The sequence below is a fragment of the Strongylocentrotus purpuratus genome, unplaced genomic scaffold (genome assembly GCF_000002235.5).
Source record: "Strongylocentrotus purpuratus isolate Spur 01 unplaced genomic scaffold, Spur_5.0 spur5_scaffold_19, whole genome shotgun sequence".
Lineage (NCBI taxonomy): Eukaryota > Metazoa > Echinodermata > Echinoidea > Camarodonta > Strongylocentrotidae > Strongylocentrotus > Strongylocentrotus purpuratus.
In genome coordinates this window covers 3,017,513-3,029,759 of record NW_022145604.1, presented here as the reverse complement: position 1 = coordinate 3,029,759, position 12,247 = coordinate 3,017,513, and the positions used below count along the sequence as shown (strand labels likewise).

The window sequence follows — 12,247 nt, the reverse complement described above, 5'->3', positions numbered from 1 at the left end:
GTAATTAGCATATTTGCAATACGTGATATGTTGCTGATCGTAATCAGGAAGCCTGAACACATGGATCATATGACTTTTCAAGAGTTTTCTATGACGTGGAATTTATTTATGACACCAGTTTTTGTTTTTTTAGTAAATTGCAAATAATTAGCACATGTACAATGTATGGAGTTCTTTGCCATTGTTTATCTGAAAAGCCTGAAAATGGTGCAATGCAACATGGTAAATCACTTTTTAAAGACAACACATTAATTTATGAGAAGATATTCCATGTAGATGTAATATAATTAGCCTAATTAACATAATTAGTGAATTTGAATACTTGCATTTATTGATATAGGTCTAGTCTAGCCAGAAAGATCAAGTGGTGATCATTTCAATATGTATTTTTTTTTAATGACAACCAATATTCATCTCAGAAGTCGGTCATGTTGAAACGTAAATAATTAGCCTTACTAGCATAATTAACCAAATTAGCATATTAATCAGGCAATTGCCTGATGGCCTAGCGAATTTCTGTCCAACGAGTAAGAATACAAAGGTATTCTTTTTAAGTTTCCCACTAAACAGTCATGACAGAGACCAGTCAATTATTAAAGATAGATTGAAATGGTTAGGGTCAACTGAAAGATGGTTACTGTGGTAAAGTATATTTAGTATGTTGATCATTTTTTCTTTTTTACTTCTTTGAGTTTAGGTATTGGACACAGAATTATGAGAAGTCCTTGTTGCTGTTATAGATGGACATATATTGGTACTTTCGATCTAACAGTGCTTATACTAAGATGCATAGATGATGAATTACAAAGTAACAATCCTTGCCTATTTATTTAACAAATTACCTGATTAATATGCTAATTAGGTTAATTATGCTAGTGAGGCTAATCATTTTTCATTTCAACATGAGGGACCTGTGAGATATTAGTTTTCATAACAAATATACACATAAAATTACCATTCCAGATTTTTCTGGCTAAACCCGACCTATATCAATAAATGCAAATATTCATATTTACTAATTATGTTAATTAGGCTAATTATACTACTTCTCATGAGTTGATGTGTTGTCTTTAAAAGTTGATTTACAATGTTGAATTGCACCATTTTTAGGATTTCTAGACAAAAAAAATGACAATAAAGTACTTATATTTATACATGCAGTGGCGGATCCAGAGGGGGGGGGGGGGCCGGCCCCCCCCTTCTCCCAGGGGAAAAAAACATGTAAAAAACACGTGATTTTTTACCTTTTTGGGGGTTTGGACCCCCCCCCCCTGGCGCTCAAGGGAGGGGTGCAAATTTTCGATGGCCAAAAAAACAAAATAATATAATCAATACCCCCCCCCCCCCTTACTGAGCGATTTTTCGGTCGGCGCCGTTTTTCAAATTTTCCGGTGCAAAAAAAAAAAAAAAAAGTTGGGCCCCCCTCCCCTAAGAAATCCTGGATCCGCGCCTGAGTACATGCACTGTAATGTAATTAGCTCATTATGTTTATTATGCTATTTAAGACGATTGCAATACTTACAATTAAAAAATAGTGTCATAAATGAATTCCTCGTCATAGAAAACCCTTGAAAGTCATACTACCAATATTTTCAGGCTTCCTGGATTAAGATTAGTATCATATTACACATTGCACATATATGCTAACTAAAAAAAGTTGCCCAAGGTTGCCAAGGTGGCAACCAAGCTAAATTTACTTCAATACCTATCTAGAACACGAATCAACAAAAAATTCTTGTACTTAACAACTTTTCCAGGTCATGTACATGGTATATGGTAACGTCTGCTACACTTTAGTGAGTTAGTCGTTACTGTTTGCGCTCTCCTATAAAGTAGTAGCAAAATTCAAATAACGAGTTATCGCTACGGCCGCTGCGCTCTATTAAAGGCACATTGTTCTACTTGTAGCTACTTGGTGTACCCAATCGGTACCTGTTGGTCCCCCATGATCCTCTATTTCTTATGTTAAGTAAGAGCTGAGTTAATGAGATAGCCACCTGTCACATTGACCTCCCTGGCTCGCTGGGTGATCCAATCCCTTCTGGCTGAAGTAGTAAAGCCTGCCTTTAAGAGCAAAATTTAAATAGCGAGTTAGATAGTTACTACTGGTACTTTACTCTCTCGCAAACATAAATCTCGCAAACCATAAATGGTTTATTGCTCTTATTCTTATTTATGACATTTCTAGTGCCCTCTTAGGACCTAAAAATGCCACAAAGGTAATTTTAGAAATACAATGTACTACATAACAATACAATCAGTATTGCGGAGTCATATGAGAGAATTTATTGTCTCCAAAGTTTGGAGATAATAAATAATCTCAGATGACTCCGCAATTACAAGTCCCTTCATGCTGCTTCATTGTTTGTACCTCTCCTACTGCCAATAACTCATAAACTGATCCCAACACGACATGGTTGAGAGTTAAATCAGTTACATCTTATTTACTTCCTCATAATTATGTAAAACACAAGATTAAGAGAGAACCAGCAAGAATGAGAGTCTTGGTCTAATGGTGATCAAAACTCAACTCCCTTTCCTAGGTGAGGAACTTCAGTTATCTCACAAAGTTCTAGGAGTGAAACAATGTTGGATTTGATTGGTCTATGGTCAACTGTCTATCAAGGTTGCTAAGGTATTATGTGGATTGGTAATGGAGAGTGTAAGTGACTTGGGTTGGGCCTATGAGTCATGGTTCTTAAAATGTGGTTCCTTGAATATACCTTGAATATACTTTATACCTTGAAGGCCACACCTCGCCATCTTGGTGATGAAGATCAAGTATAGACAGTGTGGTGTGACAGGGTTAAGGGGGTTCCATGGGACCCATTTTTAAAACCCAGGTTGGATAGTTGTCGTTTGAAGCTGAGAAGTGTGGGAGCATCAATGGCAGTTTGTGGCAGCTTGTTCCATTTGCTTACAACTCTCTGGCTATATAATTTTTTCCTGATGTCAAGGTGGCTTCTTGTTGTGGCTAGCTTTATGGAATGGCCTCTTGTTCTATCATAGTTAGCAAACTGAAAATAATTCTCGGGTTTGGATTTGTCGATTTGCGTCATTATTCTGTAGGTTTGCAGTAGGTCTCCTTTCTCTCTTCTTTTTTCCAAAGTAGTTAGTTTCAGTTTTGCTAATCTCTCTTCGTATGGTAGATGTTGAATACTTGAGTTTTGTGGCTCTTGCTCGAACTTTTTTCAACTTCTTTTTGACTTTTTCCAGGTAGGGACACCATGCCTGAATGGCGTAATCTAGGTGGGGTCTGACGAGTGATTTGTACAGTTTTAAGATCACTTCCTTACTCCTGAATGTAAAGTTGCATTTGATCATTCCTAGTGTCCTATTTCCTTTATTTGCTGCTGCAGCACACTGAGAGGCAACTTTCAGGGACTTGTGTACTAGAACCCCTCGATCTTTTTCTTCTGTACTTTCTTTCAGCTTGGAGTTGCCCATTGTGTATGTGTAGTGTGGGTTGTGGGTTCCAAAATGCATGACTCCACATTTGTCGGCATTGTTTATCATCTGCCATGTATTTGCCCATCTGTGAAGGTGGTTGATGGAGTTTTGCATTTCTATTCTATCATTGTCTATTTGCATTGGATGGATTAGCTTGGTGTCATCAGCAAATTTTTTAACTGTTGATTTGTCGGTTAACCCAAGTTCGAGGTCATTCATATATATCAGAAAGCACAGTGGTCCCAGGACTGATCTGTGTACTACAGAGCTGGTAGCATGTCTCCAGCAAGATTTGGCTCCCTGGGTAACAACTTTCTGCTTGCGACTGTTGTGCCAGGCTGTTATCCACTGCAATATGTTACCATCTATTCCATGGGTATTGATCTTTTTTTTTTTTACTTGTCTCTTGTGTGGGACGGTATCGGAGGCCTTTGTTAGGTCATGGTATACTACAACTTTTTGTGTATAACTGTCTACTGACTTGGTGATGATTTTCAGGTACTCTAAGCAAGTTGGTAGTTGTAGATTTCCCTTTCCTAAAACTATGCTGGGTATCCTGTATCAGACAGTGTATATTTACGTGGTCATTTATTTTGTCTTTGATAATGCTCTCTAGTACTTTACAGCTGACTGATGTTAGGATGATCGGTCGGTAGTTCTCCGGTTTGGATCTTGCTCCTTTCTTGAACATTGGAGTTATATGGGCTGACCTCCATTCCTCTGGTACATGTTCTTTAGTGATTTTCTTAGTTCTTCAGCCAGGTTTTTTTTTAGAAAGGCTGTTGGTATATCGTCTGGACCCGTTCCTTTGGATGGGTCGAGGTCTTCAAGCTTCTTTTTCACACAATCTTCAGTGATTTCTATCTCAGCAATGATCTCTTCAATAGTTCCTTTGAACACATTCTGGGGAACATTTACGTCCTCTTCAGTAAAGACTGCTGCAAAGTATTCGTTTAAGATATTTGCCGTTTGTTGGCCAGATGGGACCTACTCTCCAGTTTCTCTTTAAAGAGGTCCTACATTGTATCTGACCTTTTGTTTTGATCGAACATATGCATAGAGGCTCTTCGAATCTTCATTAATGTTTTGAGCTAGTTTCTTCTCGAAGTCACGTTTTGCCGTCTTTATTTCATGTTTGGCGTCCCTCTGGCATTTCTTGTAGTCCTCTAAGTTCTTGGTTGTCTTATCTGATTTGTACCTTTTCCAAGCTCGATGCTTTCGACGGATACTTTTCTGTGTTCCTTTTTGTGAGCCAGATAGCTTTCTTCTTTCTAGATTGCCGTTTAAATGGTACATAATTAACTGCTTCAGCTTTATTTCAATTGTGTTCCACGTTTTATCTAGTTTTCAAGTTCCTTTGCCCAATCTATTTTTTAAGTTGTGTTCTGATTTGATTAAAAGTCAGCATTTTTGTAGTCTCTCTTAGGTTGATGTACACATGGTTGGACATATAGTAGTTAGTTTCCCAACTTAACATATTATGATCACTGGTTCCAAGATGTGCGAGGACCACCACTTCATCGATCGTGTCAGGATTAGATGTGATGACAAGATCCAAAATTGAATCAAGCCTTGTAGGTTGAGTCACATGCTGACACCATAGATTGTCCTATATGACTTCGAGAAATGCACCTGATTTGCTTGAAGCACTTTGCATGTTTCCCAATCAACGTCTCTGTATTTGAAGTCGCCGACAGTCATTATATCTTTACGTTCATCATTTAAATGTGTCAAAACTCGATTCAGGCAGTCATTTTGATCATTTTAATTGTTTGGGCTCCTATACACTATGCCCAAAAGTAAGTCAAGGGCTGCATCCTTACTTGAAGTTTGTTATACTGGGTTTGAAGCAGCAACTCGCCAAGTTGGTAACCCCCAATCTGAATATTGGTTCGTCATCACTTACTCCAGTGAAGAAAGTTCAAAATCTTGGAGTTATTTTTGGTTTACTCCAATGTGACCATGGAGTCGCAAGTATCATCAAGTGTTAAACTTGCGACCAACAGTCTCCGCGATCCCCGTGCTATTCGCAAGTATCTCACCATAAAGGCGGCTGAGCAGCTTGTCCATGCATTTGTAACATCCCGCATCGATTGTTGTAACTCTTTTCAGGTTGATAATTTCATCTGTCATTCCTTTGGCATATTTCTTGCAAATACTACAATGCCATGGGATACCTTGGGTACCTTGCATTCCAAATCTTGTCACGATGTCGAATAGCTCATCTGAGAGGCCCCCGCATTTCTGATAATATAATGTTTACATACATCACAAATTGCAGCTTGCACATAGCCTACTTTTGACACAACCGTAATATCTTGGTCACATTTACCACTAATGGTTTGATGTTTTTCCTCGTAATCATGGGCGGATTCTGCTAGTGGAGCAAGGCCATTTACTTACATGTATGGGTATTAAAACTTCAGTGTTCAGTGCAAAGTCTAGGTTTAATTCTGTGGTACTCACTCAGCAAAATGTAGACTAGTCCTTGAGGCTTGAACCATACTAATAATAATAGCTAGTTCTTATAAAGCGCTTTTCAGGACCGAAGGCCCTCTCAAAGCTCTTTATATTTACAGATATATATATATTATTACACGGTCATAGGAATCAGGCTTACCCGCACACAATGCATGCACATTCTCCACTCCCTGGGGAGCATTCCAGCCAGGCGTCATTTTTACAAGCGCACACTTGCTCATCTAACCACATTAGCTTTCGCATCCTACCGCGTACCCATTTAACACCTGGATTTAGAGTGGCAACTGTGGATCAATGTCTTGCCAAAGGACATTAGTGCCGCGGTGGGACTTGAACCGGAACCTTGTGATCTAAAGTCCGGTGACATATCCATTCGTCCACGACACTATGCCCTCAGCATGTCTTTCAGCTATGGCTGATCAATAAATTAAAATTTACAAATTGTAATTTTGTAATTGTATACTTATCCAAGATGGCCTCCAAGTCAGAGCTGTTTCAAGTAGCTAACATGAAATGTGCTGCATGGGACTTTACTGAAAGTGTACATGTAGACTAGAGGTGCAAACAGTATCCATCAAAATCTTGGTTATCCTTTGCACACAAAAATCATCAAATATGTATCCTCCTGATCCTTCACTCCTTGCTTGTATCCACAATGTAGAATTCCACATTGATTTTTTTCAAAATCTTTGGTGCAAAATCTGAATTTTGTTTGGGAGATCCCAAAAGCACAGCCCCACACCCTACCACATCTATCTTGGCTGTCTTGAAGTTAACTCTCTGGGGTGTTTATAATCACAAGATAATGGGGTCAGTGTCTATGAATAATGGGGTAGGCCTACTGTCTAGTGATAATGGAGTTCTGTTTTAGATCATGAAAGTGGGGGAAGGTAAATGACTGGAAGGAAGACAGGTACATGTACTACGTAACAGTATATACTGATTAAGAACATATTATAGAGGGATACTTGTCTTCTTACCCACGGAATCTGCTTTGTTCTTTTCAATGAGTTTCAATGTCATTATCACAGCGGATTAATATCCTATCGTCCTTCGTTAAAGACTCCTGATTTTGTCATATGACGGCCATGTTTTTCACGTTGTTATGCTGTCTTGTGTTTTGTACAGAATATATAATCTTTTCGCGGTAAAATCAGATATGGATAATAAAGAGTAACTTTCTCGGGAGAGGCTACCATATTTGTCAGTGCAAGTTGACGAAGCTTCAATACCAATCTCCAGTTGACGAACTTATCGTTATTATATGTCACTTGTTTTTATTTTATTTTATTTTTCTTTTTCTTTCTTGTCTTTAATCTTTTTTTAAACAGATAATTTAGCTACATATCTGCAGAAAGGCGAATCACATTTCATCAACATACCGCTCACCCGCACCAGCCGATGGTTCAATGCAAGCTTGGTACAAACAAGTACTATGTATGGTTTTCGAATCGCGTTTCAATATATGGATCTAAGCTATGATGATGAAGTCCAAATAGGGACAGGTAATGATCCGTCTGATATACAATCTGTCACCACAACTATCCATGGAGCCATAGACTACGCTCCTGATGATGTCTATGTAGGTACCAATGAGATGTGGTTTGCTGTCATAGGAGGAAAGAGTTACTCCAGGCTTCAGGTGGAAGCTGAGATCATTCCCTTTGACTTATCAAGTGAGTGTTGGATAATTGTTCTTTTAAAATATCGATGGAATATAACGCTCCGTTCGTTGAAGCAGGAATATTCAACACAAGTCGATTGATGAACGTGAACCATGTTCCCATTTTTACCAGAAATAATAGTATTAATAAGATTAATTCTTAACGCGCCTAATTACTAAAATTAATCTAAGAAAACCTCTTGTAATTATGCAACATGAAGATGATATACCGCCCCGTCCTGTTTGTTTACAGACCGGATCTCATTTCAGCCGGGTCCGGGAATCGTCTTGAACTTGAAACAGGAGATTGAGTTATGTGATTTCGTGCATGCGCAGGCCGATATTTCGCTCGGCTTACCCTTCTTTTAACTTCCGTGGGCTTAGCGTCCTCTTTTCCTTTCGTCTTGTTCTCGAAAGCTTCCGAATGCATAGAGCCCACACGTTCATTCCCTTCTTATCAATATTGATGGGGGGTTGTTTGTCCGGACGCTTAACAAAAATAAAGCCCTCACTTTTGCCTTAGTATTTAACGAAATGTATGCATCAATATCGTCTTTCGTCTTTCATCGTCTTTTAATTTTCTTTCATAATATTGGCTAAAATATGTTACACATTTTTAATAAAATATTGCACGTGTAGGTATTCGAGGTATGAATTCCAAACAATAAATATTAAGAATATAAGCTCACCAAATAAAAACTCCTCCTCTGCGAAACACATGCGATGAAACTTGTTACAATGTGTAATGATATCCAAATGAATTAAATCGATATGACAAGTCCTCTTGATGATAAGTGCAGCTGAATAAACCTAATGTAGTATACAGTTGCATGTAACTAGCAGAAATTGTCTTGCTTCCCAGAGTCAAGTCCTTCTACTAAGATGATGCACAAGGAAAACAAATCTACTTACTTGTGTCATGACCCCCCCCCCCCCCCCCGCAAAAATCTACCTCTGGAAAAATGCAAACATGGATGAAATCAGAGAGGAGCTGGAAAGCTTTGCAGAGACACACCTATCTCAGATGTCACTAGAGACTCCAGTTGAAACCCAGTGGTCACAGATAAAAAGCAAGATCCTATCTGTTGTTGAGAACCAAGTCCCATCTAAGATGACGACATGTATATTTAGCCAACCCTGGATTACGGCTAACTTGAAACGACTCTCGAGGAAGAAGAAAAGGGCGTTTAGAAGATCAAGATCAGCTGTTGACAACAGCCAGCCTGACGTTACACGGTACAAAGAAGTGAAGAAAACCATGCAAAGGGAATGCCGCAAAGCCTACCAGACATACATCTCAGATCTGATCTGTGGTGAGGAGCCTAGTGGTGGTTAACGATTCTGGACGTACATCAAGAACAAGCGATGTGATAACACTGGAGTACCCCTCCTTCTGAAAGATGGGATTTTCCACTGTGACAGCCAACCAAAGGCAGTTCTCCTTAATGATCAGTTTTCATCTGTTTTTACCAAAGAAGATCTGAACAGTGTTCCTGATCTAGAGGCTAGCGCACACCCAACCATTTGCAACAATGAAATCGGGTCTGAAGACCGGTGTTTGGAAACTGCTGTCAAAGATCATCCCACACAAAGCATCAGGACCTGACAACCTTCCTGCACGCCTCCTCAAAGAGTGTTCGACAGAACTTGCGCCTGTCCTTTCACTGCTGTACCAGTCAACACTACATCAGGGCTGAATCCCTATTCCCTACCGACTGAAATTCAGCTTTTGTAACACCAATCTACAAGAAAGGTAACAGACATGAAGCTTGTAACTACCGACCCGTTTCCCTAACTTCTCTAAACTGTAAGGCCCGTATTCTGAAGTCAGGTTTAACTTTAAACCTAGGTTTAAGTCTAGTCTAAGCCTCGCCTAACTCTCAGATTTAAACCTAGGTTTAATTTTGCGTTTCTGAAGTCAGGTTGAACTTAAACCTAGGTTTAAGCCTGGTCTAACTCTGTGGAAATTGTACACGTCTATTTAAACCTGGGGGTACACCTAGTTTAAGTCTGGCTTAAGTCAGGTCTAACTATTTGTTGGAAATTCAGAGGAGAAGAAGACACCATTAAAAGGCATTACGACGAATTATTGCAAATAATGAGACCGGAGAGACCTCTTGTGGAAAGAAAAGAACCTTTCATAATTATTGCGACGATGATTTTTTTTGCATCGCTGTTGTTTTTTAAATAGGCCTACCAAACAAACAGCGATTTGCACTGACTCCAACAGTACAAGGCGACACACACATCGCTTGCGGATGAAAGTGGGCTTTGCGATTTAATGCCTTCGGCAAGTTTGAACATTAATTTGGATACTTCATTTGCTTATTGAATCTTTATGCCTAATATTTTCTAAGTCTTAAGATTTTATATTTTATATAAGATTGTGTGATTTGTATAGTACGACAATACTTGAAACTAAAAAGTTGCCAAAGTAAATCGACAACACGTATCACTTTGTTGCAGAGGAAAACAAATATAGTAGCCCCATACCTTTAGTTTGACGTTATGCTCACGTAGTTTTGAAACTGAGTGCAATGCACATTTTTGAATTGCGTCCCAACGATGTAAACAAATGCGACTGCGAGTTAAAATAAAACTGTACTGTCTGTAGGCCTAAGGTTGAATTAGAGTTAAGAGTAAATTAATGAAGAGCTAAATCTATATTTATAAGACAATCATGGATTAGCATAATTAAGAGCCAACGAGTGTGTTAAGCCGGAACTCTAGACCTAGTAGAGTTTTGGGTAGAATCTAATCCTACAATTTCTGCCCTAGATCTAGTCTAGACTCTAGACCGATTTAATAGGCGCGCCTAGTCTATTATTAATATTATGATGTCAAAACATCCTAAAGATGCCCCGAAAGATGCACTAGAGGTCTAGATCTAGATCTAGATATCTAGATCTAGACCTAAATAAGATTAAAATGACTTAAAGAGAAATGATCACAAATACCTTCTTGATGCAGAATAACTAGTCCAAAGTCAACATTGAAGCTCATATAATATGGTCGAATTTCGAGCGTTTTTTTTAGGACAATGCAATATTTCTAAACTGTGTGTACTTGAACGAATGAATGCGCGCTCGCACGATCGATGATATGCGCGCACGGTGCAGAAGGAGATCATGATACCCGAGGTATCCGATACCCGACACGTCGGTTCGAAAAAGGATTCCATTGTCCTAAAAAAAAACTAAAAATCAAACAAATGAGCTTCTGCAATGTTGACTTTGGACTAGTTATTTTGCATCAAGAAGGTATTTTTGATCATTTTTAGTTTCTCTTTTAGTCATTTAAATCTTATTTAGAGCATTTTTATGATGTTCTGGAAGTTTTGACCAATCTGGGCATACAGAAATTGTAGAATCCTGATTTTTGTATTATTTATTTATTCGTAAAGAACAATTCCACCTCGATTCAGACTTTTTCAGCAGTTTAACAATAAATCAAAGGGTAAAACAAAACAAAAAAATCAGGTCATAACGTTCAATGGTTGCTTCGAAAGAGATTTGTTTGTGTCGAATATTTTAAATTGAAGTTATTAAATTTGCAGCACGAAATCCAGCTATAAAAAAGCCTATATCAGCTACCCTTGAAGATGGATGAGCTGTACTGAGCATGTGCAGTAGAAGCAGACTGCATCTCCATGGTAGTTAAACCTTGGCTTAACTTTAAACCTGGGTTTTAGACTTAAACCTGGGTCTAACTAAACCTGGCTTTCAGAAACTGAAATGATACTTAGACCTGAAGTCTGGCTTAGTTAAACCCGGGTTTAAAGTTAAACCTAGGTTTAACTAAACCTGATTTCAGAATACGGGCCTAAGACTTTGGAGCACATCATAAAATTCTCAGAGATCATGAACCACCTGGAATCTAACGGCATTCTATCCGAAAAGCAGCATGGATTCCGTAAACACCATTCATGTGAATCCCAGCTGCTGTTAACTATCAATGACCTTGGCAAAGGACTGGACAATAAGCAGCAGATCGATGCAGTGCTGTTAGATTTTTCAAAGGCATTTGAAAAAGTACCACATGAAAGACTCCTGAGCAAACTAGCCTATTATGGTGTCCAGGGTAACCTCCTCTGTTGGATCAGAGTATTTAGATCGTGTACAACAGGTTGTACTGGATGGAACAAGTTCTATTCCGGCAGGTGTGACCTCGGGCGTATCACAAGGGATTGTCCTGGCCCCCTTCTCTTCTTTGCTTACATCAAAGATCTGCCAGACTGTGTCCGTTCAGAAGCTCGGATGTTTACAGATGATTGTCTACTATACCGACACATCAACTCACAAGCCGACGCAGACACACTCCTCCAAGAAGATCTTAACCACCTGCCAGACTGGGAAACCAAGTGGCATGTGTCTTTTAACCCAAGCAAGTGTGAAGTCCTCAGAGTGACCAACAAGGTGAAAAATGTCATCCGTTCACCTTACTTACTCCATGGAGTTTACTGTAGACAATGCCAAATACCTTGGAGTACACATCAACTGCAAGCTAAGCTGGAAGACACATGTAGACAACACATGCAAGCAGGCCAACAGCACACAAGGGTTCCTTCAGAGAAATCTGCATGGCTGCCCCAAGAAAATTAAGGAACAAGCCTTCATGACATATGTACGCCCCATTCTTGACTATGCCTCAACA

General features: G+C 39.0%; 1 long non-coding RNA gene across 7 annotated transcripts in view; it reads left to right on the top strand.

The window, feature by feature from the left end:
* The window catches only part of LOC100889285, a 92,890-nt gene that overhangs the window by 67,558 nt on the left and 13,085 nt on the right, over positions 1–12,247 (top strand). For all 7 annotated transcript variants that reach the window (XR_004064893.1, XR_004064894.1, XR_004064892.1 and 4 more), the window contains one exon: positions 7,263–7,607. This is a non-coding gene — a long non-coding RNA (uncharacterized LOC100889285). The remainder of the gene's footprint in view (positions 1–7,262; positions 7,608–12,247) is intronic.